The following is a 15,742-nucleotide window of genomic DNA, read 5'->3' as shown; positions in this document are numbered from 1 at the left end:
TAGCGGCATCTGGTTTCCCCCTTCAAGCTAGCAAGTTTCGTGCTTTGCAGTTTTTTCGTTTGACGCTATTTCGTGAGATATTTGGCCTGGTCACTTTCAATGGACCATCTTGTATAACTGGGTAGGGCTACTACAATAAATTTTATAGGACAGAATTTCCTCATACATAGCTGTATCATCCGAGAAAAGTTTCAATTTGCAACTAATACTTTCCACTTAGGAAAAAAATAACTACTTTAGGTTTGAGTATGACACTGTAATTCTATATGAAATGACCGAATACTTAGAAGAAGGTTGTGAGATGAATTTTAACAAAAGAAAACAAAGATAATGGAATATAGTCGAATTAAATCAGGTAATTGATTATGAAATGAGAGATTAATCGTGGTAAGTTACATTTCTTACACTGCCTGACAAGAAAGTGAAAAATCGAGACATTAATGTCATTTAGAACACGTACACATCATCGGTGGTCATCTAAATGATTTCGAGTTGCAAATATCTGTGACAGGTAGAATGGCCAGTTAGAGTCGTTTGTGTCAAGTGTTGTTACCAGACCTGGCAAGGTGTATAGGTGGCATGAACAGCGCCAGTTCTTGAGTGATAACGGTGAAGGACATAGAGATGAGGCGTAATCGTCTGAGACAGCATAATCAGCACCTGACAGAGTTTGGAAACGGTCTCATTGTGGATCTCGATTTGGCCAGCCGGTCGAATCGTGCGATATCCAGATTTATGGGGCATTCGGGCATGATAGTGGTTCTGTATTAAAATGCATGGAATCGCGAGGGCAGGCACACTCGCCATCAACGCTGGTAGTGACTGAGAACAGTCTGAAGGCACAACCGTACTTCACGAATATCTACATCTACATTTATACTCCACAAGCCACCCAACGATGTGTGGCGGGGGGCACTTTACGTGCCACTGTCATTACCTCCCTTTCCTGTTCCAGTCGCGTATGCTTCGCGGGAAGAACGACAGCCGGAAAGTCTCCGTGCCCGCTCGAATTTCTCTAATTTTACATTCGTGATCTCCTCGGAAGGTATAAGTAGGGGCAAGCAATATATTCGGTACCTCATCCAGAAACGCACCCTCTCGAAACCTGGACAGCAAGCTACACCGCGATGCAGAGCGCCTCTCTTGCAGAGTCCGCCACTTGAGTTTGCTAAACATCTCCGTAACGCTATCACGGTTACCAAATAACCCTGTGAAGAATTGTGCCGCTCTTCTTTGGATCTTCTCTACCTCCTCCGTCAACCCGATCTGGTACGGATCCCACACTGATGAGCAATACTTAAGTGTAGGTCGAATAAGTGTTTTGTAAGCCGCCACCTTTGTTGATGGACTACATTTTCTAAGGACTCTCCAAATGAATCTCAACCTAGCACCAGCCTTACTAACAATTAATTTTATATGATCATTCCACTTCAAATCATTTCGCACGCATACTCCCAGATATTTTACACAAGTAACTGCTACCAGTGTTTGTTCCGCTATCATATAATCATACAATAAAGGATCCTTCTTTCTATAGTTCAAATGGCTCTGAGCACTATGGAACTTAACATCTATGGTCATCAGACCCCTAGAACTTAGAACTACTTAAACCTAACTAACCTAAGGACATCACACAACACCCAGTCTTCTTTCTATGTATTCGCAACACATTACATTTGTCTATGTTAAGAGTCAGTTGCCACTCCCTGCACCAAGTGCCTACCTGCTGCCGCATGGAACTTCCGACACTATCTACTAGGTCATATATATATATATATATATATATATATATATATATATATATATATATACTCCTGGAAATGGAAAAAAGAACACATTGACACCATACTTGCTCCGGACACTGCGAGAGGAGTGTACAAGCAATGATCACACGCACGGCACAGCGGACACACCAGGAACCGCGGTGTTGGCCGTCGAATGGCGCTAGCTGCGCAGCATTTGTGCACCGCCGCCGTCAGTGTCAGCCAGTTTGCGGTGGCATACGGAGCTCCATCGCAGTCTTTAACACTAGTAGCATACCGCGACAGCGTGCACGTGAACCGTACGTGCCTGTCGACCTGGGACCGGACCGCACCGACGCACGGATGCACGCCAAGACCGTAGGATCCTACGCAGTGCCATAGGGGACCGCACCGCCACTTCCCAGCAAATTAGGGACACTGTTGCTCCTGGGGTATCGGCGAGGACCATTCGCAAACGTCTCCATGAAGCTGGGCTACGGTCCCGCACACCGTTAGGCCGTCTTCCGCTCACGCCCCAACACGTGCAGCCCGCCTCCAGTGGTGTCGCGACAGGCGTGAATGGAGGGACGAATGGAGACGTGTCGTCTTCAGCGATGAGAGTCGCTACTGCCTTGGTGCCAATGATGGTCGTATGGGTGTTTGGCGGCGTGCAGGTGAGCGCCACAATCAGGACTGCATACGACCGAGGCACACAGGGCCAACACCCGGCATCATGGTGTGGGGAGCGATCTCCTACATTGGCCGTACACCTCTGGTGATCGTCGAGGGGACACTGAATAGTGCACGGTACATCCAAACTGTCATCGAAGCATTCCTAGACTGGCAAGGGAACTTGCTGTTCCAACAGGACAATGCACGTCCGCATGTATCCCGTGCCACCCAACGTGCTCTAGAAGGTGTAAGTCAACTACCCTGGCCAGCAAGATCTCCGGATCTGTCCCCCATTGAGCATGTTTGGGACTGGATGAAGCGTCGTCTCACGCGGTCTGCACGTCCAGCACGAACGCTGGTCCAACTGAGGCGCCAGGTGGAAATGGCATGGCAAGCCGTTTCACAGGACTACATCCAGCATCTCTACGATCGTCTCCATTGGAGAATAGCAGCCTGCATTGCTGCGAAAGGTGGATATACACTGTACTAGTGCCGACATTGTGCATGCTCCGTTGCCTGTGTCTATGTGCCTGTGGTTCTGTCAGTGTTATCATGTGCTGTATCTGACCCCAGGAATGTGCCAATAAAGTTTCCCCTTCCTGGGACAATGAATTCACGGTGTTCTTATTTCAATTTCCAGGAGTGTATATTGCGAAAAGCAATGGTCCCATAACACTCCCCTGTGGCACACCAGAGGTTACTTTAACGTCTGCGCCACCATACGATAGTATCGTGGTGTCATATTTCATTAAGACAATGTTCTCCACACATGTCACGTGTCTCTGAGAACTGTATGCGTGATGTTGAGGTACTTCCGTGTCATGCAACATCCCGAGGTCTGACCCCGACAGCAAATGTATGGTAGCAGCTCGGACATCAACTCATCCAACTGCCAGTATTCAAGATATCAAGAACCAGTTACAACAGTGTGAGCGAGCTAGCCCCAGGAGAGGATAGCATGGCTTTATGGCCTCCTTATCATCCGAAACAGTGCATACATCCACATCACAGGGGGTGCAACGTCATACTAATAAATGACCTCATAACGCCAGTTCTCTAAAAATCTGACCCGATTTTGTAATCACTGAAATAATATCACATGCACTCTCAAAGCGTGAAGTCTCATTTCGTTTCGTTTCCTCCTTCCTTTCTGTGTTCTTCACTTTTTTTGTCAGCCAGTGCACATAAGGAGAAAAATAGGTATTGATGATGGTCGAAGTACGGAGGATGTTAATGCTGACTGATAATAGCACGAAAGAGTGAAATATGTTAACATCAAATATCAGTCTTAGTGTTATTTGTCTGGAGTGCTGCGCTCTACAGAAGTGAAACGTAGGCGATAACGTAGTTCAGGCAGAAGAGAGTAGAAGTTTCTGAAATGTGGTGCTACAGAAGAATGCTGAAGTTTAGACGGGTAGTCCCGACTCCTAAAGGGGAGGTATTGAAACTGACTGGAGAGAAAGTAAATTTATAACAAAACTGGTTTAATAGATGAGGTCGGTTGATAGTGTAGCTACTGTTGCACAAACTTCTTGGATGGTATATTTTCCAGGACTGGAAAAAATTATTGCGCTGTCTCGTCACCCTCGTGGCGAGCTTGACAAAGGAAACGACTGAGAAAGATTATTAGGTAGAACTGCTTCAATTACAGTGGAAGTATAGAGTCTCCTCACACCACACCGGTGTTACTTATGTTTTAATGCTTGACCTTTTGAAGAATATTATTTTTGTATTTTAATGTATGACTTGAGCAACTCAGCTCTTAAATTACTGTACATCTTGGACAATATGTTCTTCATGTAATTACCTTACCTTCTGATGAAGTCACCCTTAGAGGTGACGAAAACTGGTCAAGGTATATAGAAAATCTATGCAACCGGTTGGCTGATTTTTCAAAAAAAGTATATAATTGTTTCATATTGATGATTAAAAGTCTGCCTGCAACTCCTTAATTCCTTCTTAGGGATAAATTATAGCTTTCCTGCAAAAACTGCCTGTCTCCACGACGGTTCAGTATCGGAGCTCGAGATGTACAGCAGGTGTTCCAAAAGTGGCTTGTTTGGGTTTCTTAGGGGCAGGTGAAAGTATCAGTATAAGCATAACAGACCTGGTGCAGTTGAATTCAGAACCCGTATATTGACCTCAGACACATGGGAAATGATGAGACAGCCTTTACAATACAGGAACGAGCCATAATTCACAATTCCGGAATGTTGTTGGCACCAACAAGCTATCCACCGGGAAAAGAATACATAAAACACACAAGGAAATAAGAATGGGAACTCGTCCAGCCCTTCGGGAAATTTATTGGATGTACCGAGATAGTGAACTACTCGGAAGGAAATAAATAAGCATTCACTTAGACACGAGAGCGGTAGAAACGAGAACGAGGGCGCATGCACAAGAACGCGTTGCTTACCACAAAAGCATCGATGACCTGGCGGTCTGCTGCTTGCACAGCCGGACGTAAGCGCGTGTTGCTACTCGAAGCAATCGCCGAAATAGCGTGAATCTTCTATATATGCGACCGAATTTCTATCGTGAATTTCCCACACACGTCTAACTTCAAAGCAATGAAGTTCAGCATATGTTGTAACTAAGATTGCCACAGACTTGCACGTGTCTTCACGATGCACCAAAATCAACTGGCCGCAGCTATATACCGCTGTAGTGTAGGCTCTGAAGCATGTGTCTCCCTACTTTATGAGCTCGGTAGGAACATTGCGAAGTTAGTACGCCGAGAAAAAGTAGTTCTTTGCAGCCAACTTGACCAGGGAGGCAACATTTACCTTCCTGCAGCATTTCAGGTTGCAAGTTTGGATACAATGGGCACTGACTTCCATTTCAACGAATACCACATCTTGGGACTATTTTCCTAAACTGATTTCCAGGAATCTAAAAATTATGACACCCTCCTCTCCTGCGGCCTTTTCCTTGGCAACACGTTGCTCGGATCACAATTGCACGAAAAACTGCTTTTTTGCGGGATGTTTGCCTATCAGATTTACAGCTCATTAATTACATACACAAAAAACCGTTATAGCAGACGTTTGGCTTGTAATCTCCTCTACAGTTCTAATCTGTCCTTGGATCTTACATTATTAAATATTTCATAACTCTTTCTTTGTAATGTCTGGATGCTATAGAGGTCTCCTGTTCGCAGGGGGGCATATTCTGAGCAATAAATGAATCGTCAATTTGCAAATGGATGGAAGATTACTGGGTAAAACTTTTAGAGGGAGACCAAAGGCTGACTATAGTTAGCAGGTCCAAATGGAAGTAGGTTTCAGTAGTTATAGCGAGACGAACAGGCTTGCACAGGATAGACGACCGTGGACAGAAGCATTATACCAGACGTTCGACTGAAGAACATAGAAATACAAGAAATGATTGGAGCTTAATATGATCAGTTATCTGATATTACTTCAGTTTTTGGGTATGACTCTTCATCCAAGACAACATGAGGCCTCCTACCTCTCATGAAGTTTATCATCCCTCTATCCCATAGGAAACTATTTTCTTTGGAAGATGTCTATGTGAAACTGATTTCTGAGAGTGAATCGACGTGGTAACCTCGATTCGACTCACTGAGGGCATGATGTGTTGAGGAAGAGATCGAGGTGAGATGCGCATGATCGGTGGTTTCGAGGGTCCGAGCTGAATTCTGGGAGAGAAGTACGTTCCGTTGCAGCAAGGTGATTACGTTTGGACTCAGAATATTTCTTATGGCTTAGCCACAAAATGATCTGAAACCTCAGCCGCTGCCGCACTGCACTGTGGTCAACATCCACGGCAGATTCATCGGCTCAGGCACTCGACGGGAAACGCACCCTTGGCAACCAATAGCGCTGAACAAAAACTATTGTTACTCGTTGGTCCAGTTGAACTATTTTCTTGCTAACCGTCCAGCTGCGATATTCGTTGAATAAATGAGATCAGTTTTGCGGAGAAACCAGTCTGATGCAATGTTGGCACAGCAGTATCTGTTGATGGAGTTTATGCGTGCAAGTAAATGGTGCATGCCCATCGGGAATATGTCGTAGATTTGCTCACTGTTGAGCTTGGTTGTCGGCTGCTCCACAACGCTTTGTATGTTTGTTCAAATGGTTCAAATGGCTCTGAGCACTATGGGACTCAACTGCTGTGGTCATCAGTCCCCTAGAACTTAGAACTACTTAAACCTAACTAACCTAAGGACATCACACACATCCATGCCCGAGGCAGGATTCGAACCTGCGACCGTAGCACTCGCACGGTTCCGGACTGCGCGCCTAGAACCGCGAGACCACCGCGGCCGGCACTTTGTATGTTGCCTAAAAGCAGTAGCTTAACTACTGTCGACTACTAAAATTTCTTCCACTTCACTAGGACGCCTGGAGCAGTAACTGTGTGCAGAATAACTGAATTAAAACAGTCTTGGTTAAAACTTTTTCTTATATTGACAACGCGTTTCGCCTTCGTGGAAAATCGTCAGTTTATCTACCCAGTGGTTATAATTAAACTTTCCCTATTTAACACGTTATTACATGAAACTATAGTACGAGTACCAAGTATTAATGTCCAGTGTATGGGCTGCATGATTTCCATGCGTCACAGGGCCGCCGTCCATTTCCAACCTTAGTCACCAGCTGCCGTGATGAGTCATCGTGATTCATAGTTTCACACACCTGACCAGTCGCAGTGGACTTATTGACATGTCAACACGAGCTTGGACAAAAGGAGCTGTATTATCTAAACTGTGGTATCAACATTCGATAGTACACTTGCTGGGGATTGCAGTTATCGACCGCGGTCCGTAGTAGTATCACTGGACCCGCGAGTCGAGACTACCGCCGCTCCGTGGCTTGCAATAAGTCTCTAGCGTGCACTCGGCCAGTCTTGAACGGGACGTCAAGCAGGAAAATAGGAAAGTAATATAGGCTTCAGATGATAGGAAGCAACCTCTAACAAGGCGTTTAGTTAAAGTATGGCCTACGTGATGCCTCTATAGCTCTCTGTTTTTAATTATATTCCTCCTGACTATGAAGACTCCTGTACCACCAGTTAAGTACAATATATTATTTTCTACCAACGAATTCTAATTATTTTAGTAGTTGTAGACCCAGACCATGCAGCCAGCTCCTTATCGACTTCACTGACAATATTGATGTATATGTTTCTATTTAGCATTGGCCATCAGTCATTCACATTGGCGACGATTAGTTCGTCGTCATCATAACATAATGCTGCAGCTGTACTTCAAGAATATCGCCGGCTGCACGGATTACGGAAGGGTCCCCTTTCTCCACCTGTCGTGTGGAGCATGATGAAGTTTGAATCAACTGGAGAATAGAGCGTTGTTCCGGGAAGAGGCCGACGACCGGTTGCACCACAGGTGGCTGATGACATCGTTGTTGCTATGGCAGACAACGCTGGGCTCAGTTCCCGACCGTCAGGCAGTGCACGAGGTGTGTCACGACAGTTGAACATCTCGTGGTTCACTCAACGGAAGATGCTTCGAACCATTTTCAAACGGTATCCGCACAAAATCCTCATCGTACAATAGCTTCCATCATAGGACGCACAATGACGTGTAGACTTCGTTCTCAGCTTCCTCGCAAGGATTGAAATTGACGAGGGCTAGCCCTGGACCATCCTATGGACAGACGAAGCTAATGTTCCTCTGACGGGTGAGGTAAACACACAGAAATGTCGAGCTGGGGATCTTCACCTCCAGTCAGTGTGAATAAAGTTCCTCTGTATGGTGAACGTGTCACCGTATGGCGTCGGTTCACAGCTACGTCCAACATTGGCCCATTCTTTTTTGAACATGTTGGCGTTCAAGGACTAAAGATGTTCAGTGTGACTGGCCAGCGTTACTGCGATATGCTTCGCCAGCATGCCAAAACCGCCTTACAGGAGAGAGACGCATTGAACTCAATAGTTTTCATGCAAGATGGGACCCCACCGCACATGAAGTTCACCTGCTTCTCCGAAACACATTTGGAAACGACCGGATTATCAGCAGATCGTTTCCAAATGCTTGGCCGGCACGATCACCTGATCTCACTCCAAATGATTCAAATGGCTCTGAGCACTATGGGACTTAACATCTGAGGTCAACAGTCCCCTAGAACGTGTAACTACTTAAACCTAACTAAGTACATCACAAACATACATGCCCGAGGCAGGATTCCAACCTGCGACTGTAGCGCCCTGAACCGCTCGGCCACACCGGCCGGCGATCTCACTCCCTGTGATTTCTGGTTGTGGGTCTATCTGAAGGACAGGGTTTACTAGGGGAACTTTCACACATGTGCTAATCTCAAAGTACCATATCAAGAGAGACAAGCAGCTTACCTACGGACATGCTTCGTTCTGCTGCGCAGAATGCAATCCTGCGTTTTCAGACTTTTCTGGACACTGGTGGGCGCCCAATTGAGCCCCTTTTGCAGCAGTAATGGTACCAGTGCGTAATGGCATGCTGTACCATAGCTGCAAATTAAAAGTGTTTCAGTTGAATTGATTCTACATTGTTCCTCTTCCCCATGTCCTTGGCATTAATGCTACCAAGTTTAGTCCTCGTACGGTACTTAGTTTCCGTGTCATAGCTTGTTAAATAGGGAAAGTCTAGTTATAATCACCCAGTATAATAATAACAAAATAAGGAAAAAAATTGGGTATGGTCCAAGCTTACACGATTCTAAATGTGAATAAGTTATAATTACTTACTTCAAAACTTCCATTTAACAACTATTAAAAAGCAATTAATGGCTCTGTGCTAGACTGAAGCTGTTGTCGAATCAGGTGGACCCGCCGAGATCTTTCTTTTGTCCGACATTTTAAAAAACCTGAAACAGCTACGTGCTAAAGCGAACCACGCATCGAACCAGATGAGCCCGCAGAGACCTAGTCGAGACAACTAATGTAATGTGTAACTGCGAGTTAGAATGCTAAATAAATAATCAAAATGAACGAGACAGTTCTTAATAAAAGTGTAGTAGCGGGCGCAAACATAATACACAGTGCTGCCGTTGTAACTGCACGGCGGGGATCACAAGCGGGCACACAGCCGAGCAATGGAATGAGGCTTTCATACAATGTCTGCAGAGGACGTACAGAGGTGGCGCTCGAAGCATTTATGTAACCGTCGGTACATTTAGATCTTTTTTGTACGCATTAAATATGTCGACGGTCATGAAACTGCTTAGAGAGCGACTTATGTACGTCGTCTGCAGATATTGTATCCAAGCCTCATTCCATTTCTCGCCTGTGTGTCTATTTGACGTTACTACTGTGAAGTTACGGCCGTAGTCTGTGTATTATTGTATGAGGGCAAGGAGATGGAAGAAGTTGTTATATCCGGCTTATGAACACAATGTGCAGAAGGTCTAGCAGTCAGGGCTTGTGAGTGCGCATTCAGGGCTGTCGTTAAATGATAGAACAGAAAATTAGGTAAAACAAAGAGAATATATTTCAATGTATGGCATACAAGGGGCGCTCCTAGGGAGGAAGTTACCAGGTTTAGGACAGTCTAGGAGGACGAACACCTAAATAAGTGGGTAACGGATGATGAGGCGGTTCATGTTAAGTTATGTTGGTGAACGGTCACTGAGCGCGGACCCAGAGGCTCTGCCTCTCAAGAAGGACGTCTGTTCTGCTCGAGACCTAGATCACAAGAGAGAGAAGCAACTGTGTTCTGCTCTACAGAATCCTCCAGCCTCCACATACGTGACCTGTATCCCACGCAAGCTATTGGCCAAACCCGATGGCGTGAATTTGCTAGCGAGTTCAGCAGAGGGCTCAAGGCGTCTCTTGTCAGCAGCTTTAATTGGACAGAAGTGCCTCGGTTCTGAAAGGCAGGCAACTTGTGTCACGTACGTACAGCGGAAGGCGCTCTGGGAGAAAATTTGTAAATATTTCACTGGTGCTTTGAGATAATTTTTTTAAATCAAATCTGTAATTACTGCTTGATTGGCTACCACCCTGTACATTGTTTTCATATGTGTGGCCCTACCACTGCACCATCCTGGCCTTTCAGTACGATTTTCTTGCGGTCTAGCTCGTCCATTTTGATTATTTATTTATCATTCTATCGCGCGCTTACACGATATTACATTAGTTGTTTTTGACTAGGTCCCTGTGGGTTTATCTGATTCGACGAGTGTGCTTCAGTCTAACACAGTGTTGTTCTATTGTTTTTAATATGTTGTTGAAGGAAATTTTTAAGGTCAATAACTTATTCACATTTAGTGAATTAACTTGGAACGTACCCTAATTTTTGCTTATTTTGTTATCCTCACAAATAATCTGAAGATTTCTCACGAAGGTGAAAAATGTTGTTAATAAAAGAACAAACTGCAACCAAGACTGTTTTTAATTCTAATATCATCGACTATCTTGGCTTGTCCTAATGAGATGCGCTGACAGTTTGAATTTTCCTCATATTGTCGAGAAACTCGGTTCATATTACTTACTAAAGCTCTGAAACATTCTGAAGGCGTTAAAGTACCATCCCTCAGACTGATTGCGATATTTCTGTTGTCAGACACTGATAAATTCTTTTGGTTTCACTAACTATTCGAATGATTCATGGTGAGTGTCAGTGGCATGGCTAGGTGTTGTAAGCGACTGCTTATAATAGTTCATCATCGTTCAGTGAAATTCCTGTCAGTTGTAGAAGAACCTGCCAGTAAGTTTGAGAATCGTGTATTATAAGAGGATACCAATACTTTCGCTGATTGATGATTTAATCTTTGCTTAGTCCGATGATGGAAAGGCCTTCTATGTTCATCCAGTCTCAAATACGTAGTTTTTGTGATCAGATTTACCTCGCCTAGAATCGGATGTTGCCGGTAGTTAGCACCACTGGAGTAGCTCGGCCTTTCTAGAGAATCTTTCAGTTCCCAGATTCTTTTAATCTCAAAATAATGCCCCCGATATATTCAGACAATCGTGTATACTGCACACTTCTGCTGAATCATCCCATCATTTCTACTACAGTTGTCTGAAACACTTACACCGCCCTTCAGCAACGTTTTTATTCATGACAGGTTTCAAAGACTAGCGTTCCTCCTGTATAATATCCCCTCTGTAGGCTAACTGCTCATGTTTTGTGTCAGTTTTGACATGAAGCTCTCCAATGGATTCGAGAACAGATTCACCTGATGTTGCATGAAGTGTCGTGCTAATAAGACATGAAGTTCGTAACCAAGAGGAGTAGTGCTATATTCGGTACTCACCGCAGCTCTTTAATCAACTCAGGTTAATTCCGGGAAGCTGCTAAGCTGCTACCCTGGGGCCAAAGCAAATTGCGTCATGGAATCTTGTTAGATGTGAGGGAACGCGCTCGATTTTCCTGTGGTGTTGGCGCGGTTTTAGACAGTAGATATACGGCCACTACCGAAGGTCAAGCCTTAACCAAATCAACATATTAATGAGAACTTCAGAATTCTGTGAGAATTTGTACGGTCATTCTTTTCTTAATCACAGCTTTATATAAAGCTGAAGTCTCAACACTACCACAAAGGTGTTGTTTTGACAAAAATGACGTTAACTAATATGATTTCGCGAGCACCTCGATTTTCTTAGAGCCACTGTCTGAAAATTTTATAAATTGAAATGTACTGTGTTTCATTTCACATGAGCTACGGAGCTTATACTGTACACGTCTTCTAGGTGCATCACTCAACCTTCTCTGAGAACTGCCAAAAGTAAATGTCTTTTGGTAAGGCTTGAAAGCTCACAGTAAACAGAGACATAGCGAGTCAATATGCCAAGTATGACACTCAAACTAAAAACGAGAAATGCTTGTAAACCAAATGTCAAAAAGGAGAAAATATTATTTGGAAAGAAAAGTTGAGGCAACCATTTATTAGTGCTAAAGTGAAAATCTGTATCACTTTTTTCCCATAGGGTAAAGGTTTTATGGCATTCCGCCTACGGTGGGTTTATTACACAGCTGTGCCATATTAGTTCGATCTGTGCGTTGGAAGTAACAGGCCATCGTTTAAAGTCAAAACCTAGCTGAGAAACAAAAGCCCAACGAAACGAAAATGAGCGTAAGGATAGCAACGAGACTAGCGTTCAATAACTTTGAAGTAAAATTTTGTTAACTGATTTGACTAAAAATTTTTGTGTGTTTTGGTCTTACATAAAGTCAATAAGCGGTTCGCAATCCTGTATTCAGTCACTCAATGATCATACCGATACCGAAACGGAAGATAACACAGAGAGGGCCGAAATACTTAGTTCGGTCTTCCGAAATAGTTTCCGCAGCGGAAGCTCGTACTATGTCCACTCCTTTCAAGCATGCTATGAATGTTAGAATGAGAGATATTGAGATAACCTATCGCAGAACAGAAAAGCAACTACAATCGCTTAGTAGTGTAAAGACATCAGAACCAGATAAGATGCCTGTAAAACTTACGCGAAACAACTTGCTCAGCTTCTAGCAGCAGTTTATCGTCTATCGCTAGAGCAACGAAGGGTACCTTTCTCAAGAAGGGTCGTAGGACAGACACACAGTTTTTGGGCTATATCGCTGACGTCACTCTGTTGCACTATTGTGGAACATGTTTCATGTTCGTGTATTATGACGTTTTTGGAGAACGAAAATTTCCTTAATAAAAGTCAACGTGGCTTCCATGTGAAACTTTACTCGCTCTGTTCCTCCATGAGATTCTTAGCACTGTAGCCGACGGCGCTCATGTTAATGCTATGATACTAGACTCCAGGAAGGCATTTTACATCGTCCCGCATTGCCATTCAGTGGAAAAAATACGAGCTTACCTAGTATCGGACCACATTTGCGACTGGATTCAAGACTTCCTTGCAGATAGAACTCAACAAATAGCTCTTAATGGAACAAAATCGACATGTGTAAAGGTAATTTCGGCATTGCCCCAAGGAAGTGTGGAGGAACGTTACTACTTACAATGTATAGCAATTATGTAATAGAAAACGTCACAAGCTCTTTAAGACAGTTCGCAGATGATACGGTTGTCTAAAAGAAAGTAGCAACGCCAGAAGACAGGACGACCTATACAGGACTGATGAATTATTCAGGCTCTAGCAGTTGATCCTGAACGTCAATAAATATAACACACTGCGCATACATAGGTAAAGAAGTCCACTACGCTGCAACTACACTAACGATGAAATACTGCTGGAAACAGTATCTACCGTAAAATATCTAGGAGTAACTATCCAGAGCGACCATGAAGAAATGAACGCATAAATCAAATACTAGGAGAATCAGATGCCAGACTGAGGTTCATAGGAAGAATTTTAACGAAATGTAACTCATCGACGAAGGAAGTGGCTTAAAGGCGCTTGTCCGATAGATTCTTGAGTATTGTTCATTAATCTGTCATCCTTACGGGGTAGGATAAAGAAGAGTCAAAGAAGAGCGGTGCGTTTCATCACGGAATGTGTGCGTAACTCAGATGTTCAACAAAGTCCAGTGGCAGTTGCTACAAGAGAGGCGTTGTGCATCACGAAGAGGTTTACTATTGAAATTTCGAGAGAGCACTTTCCGGGAAGATTCGGGAAACATATTACTTCCTCCCACATACATATCTCGAAATGACCATCATGAGAAAATTCGAGAAATTAGAGCTAATACTGAGGCTTATCAACACTGATTCTTCCCACGCGTCATTCGCGAGAAGAAAAGTGAAGGTGAGATCAGTTATTGGTACCAGATGTACCCTCTGCCTCACCGTTGGATGTCTTGTGGAGTAAGATGTACATATAGGAGTAGGTCGAATCATGTACTTGTTCTGTTCTTTTAAAGCATGTACTCAAAAAAGCCGTCCCTCAAGATCACAGCACTCTATACAGCTGCGCGTTGCGCGCAGTCAGTACCCTCGGAGATTGGCGCATGTCTTCAATGGTTAAAAAAACTTAGGATCCTCATCCAAGGCAGTGTTGTGTGGCAACTCGGGAAACAAGTTTCTCAACTGACTGATGGAAGTTGTCACTACTGCCCTGATCTGATGAAGAAAGAGTGACACTGTGACGTATTTATATTTGGTCACACTGCACATCAACATGTCCGAATACATCGACTAAAATATTACCCGAGTATCAACATGCTGAGGAACTAACGTAAGTATACACCTCGCAACGGAAAAAAATACATCCGTAACTTGCGGTCCGTTGTCTTCCAAGTTGTGCAAACTGCTACATTGTTACCAATTTACTGCCATGAAAAGCGGAACGTCATCACGTGCAAAGGTTGTGAAAGCGACTCATGGACATGCAATAAAAGCGGTATACAGGGGGTCGCAACACAACAGGTGCAAATTTCGAGGGTGTAATGAGGAATAAACTGAGGATACGTTATTCAGCCACGCTACAGATCGCCAACGTAAAGGGGAAAACATATGTCGCTAGGTCATACTAAAGGACCACAAGCGGGAGTACTCGCAATGGGCATGACAGCATCCCGCTAACAAAGCGATGGTGACTACAACATGGTTGAATCACGTTTCTGAACATGTATCCCTATTCTCAATTTCTTATATGTAGTTCAGATAACACCATCAGCTCTATGTACTGGTTTTATTCATGTGCAATTGCTTTCGGTGTTACAACACACAATCTTTAGGTATCTCTACGATTGAAAGAGCACGCTGATACCGGAAATCACCTTTACACCCTCTGCAGAAGGTCCACAAATATCGGCGCCCACTAAACTTGTTATCGCCCACAGCATCAGTGCCGAAATCGGCTTCATATAATAAAAACCAGAAAAACAGTTTATGATGTCATCTTACTATACGTAAGATACAATAACAGTAGTTGTCCCAACATACACCACGACGTGGATGTTCGATGATATCCGCACTTTGTCCTCACGACTCTTTTCGAGGTTTTATGTCTCATTTTGTTACACAATATGTGTTAATTAAATAAAAGGAATCGACAGGAGGGATGAAATCAATGAAGTTCCAATGACATGAAACGATACCAGCGAAGAGTGGGTGTGGTGTCACCGCCAAACACCACACTTGCTAGGTGGTAGCCCTTAAACCGGCCGCGGTCCGTTAGTATACGTCGCACCCGCGTGTCGCCACTATCAGTGAATGCAGACCGAGCGCCGCCACACGGCAGGTCTAGAGAGACTTCCTAGCACTCGCCCCAGTTGTACAGCCGACTTCGCTAGCGATGGTTCACTGATTAAATACGCCCTCATTTGCCGAGAAAATAGTTTAGCATAGCCTTCAGCTATGTCATTTGCTACGACCTAGCAAGGCGCCATATTCAGTTACTATTGATATTGCGAATCATGTACCGTCATAAGCGACGTCCATCGTTAACGGATTAAAGTTAAGTATTCCTCC

The 15,742-nt window shown here is 44.0% G+C and overlaps 1 protein-coding gene across 1 annotated transcript in view; it reads left to right on the top strand.

The window, feature by feature from the left end:
• LOC126298404 (gamma-aminobutyric acid type B receptor subunit 2) overlaps positions 1-15,742 on the top strand; it is a 1,564,981-nt gene that overhangs the window by 1,127,144 nt on the left and 422,095 nt on the right. The window lies entirely within an intron of this gene.

Source organism: Schistocerca gregaria, chromosome X (assembly GCF_023897955.1).
Source record: "Schistocerca gregaria isolate iqSchGreg1 chromosome X, iqSchGreg1.2, whole genome shotgun sequence".
Taxonomy (NCBI): Eukaryota; Metazoa; Arthropoda; class Insecta; order Orthoptera; family Acrididae; genus Schistocerca; species Schistocerca gregaria.
This window is presented reverse-complemented; position numbering and strand designations above follow the sequence as displayed.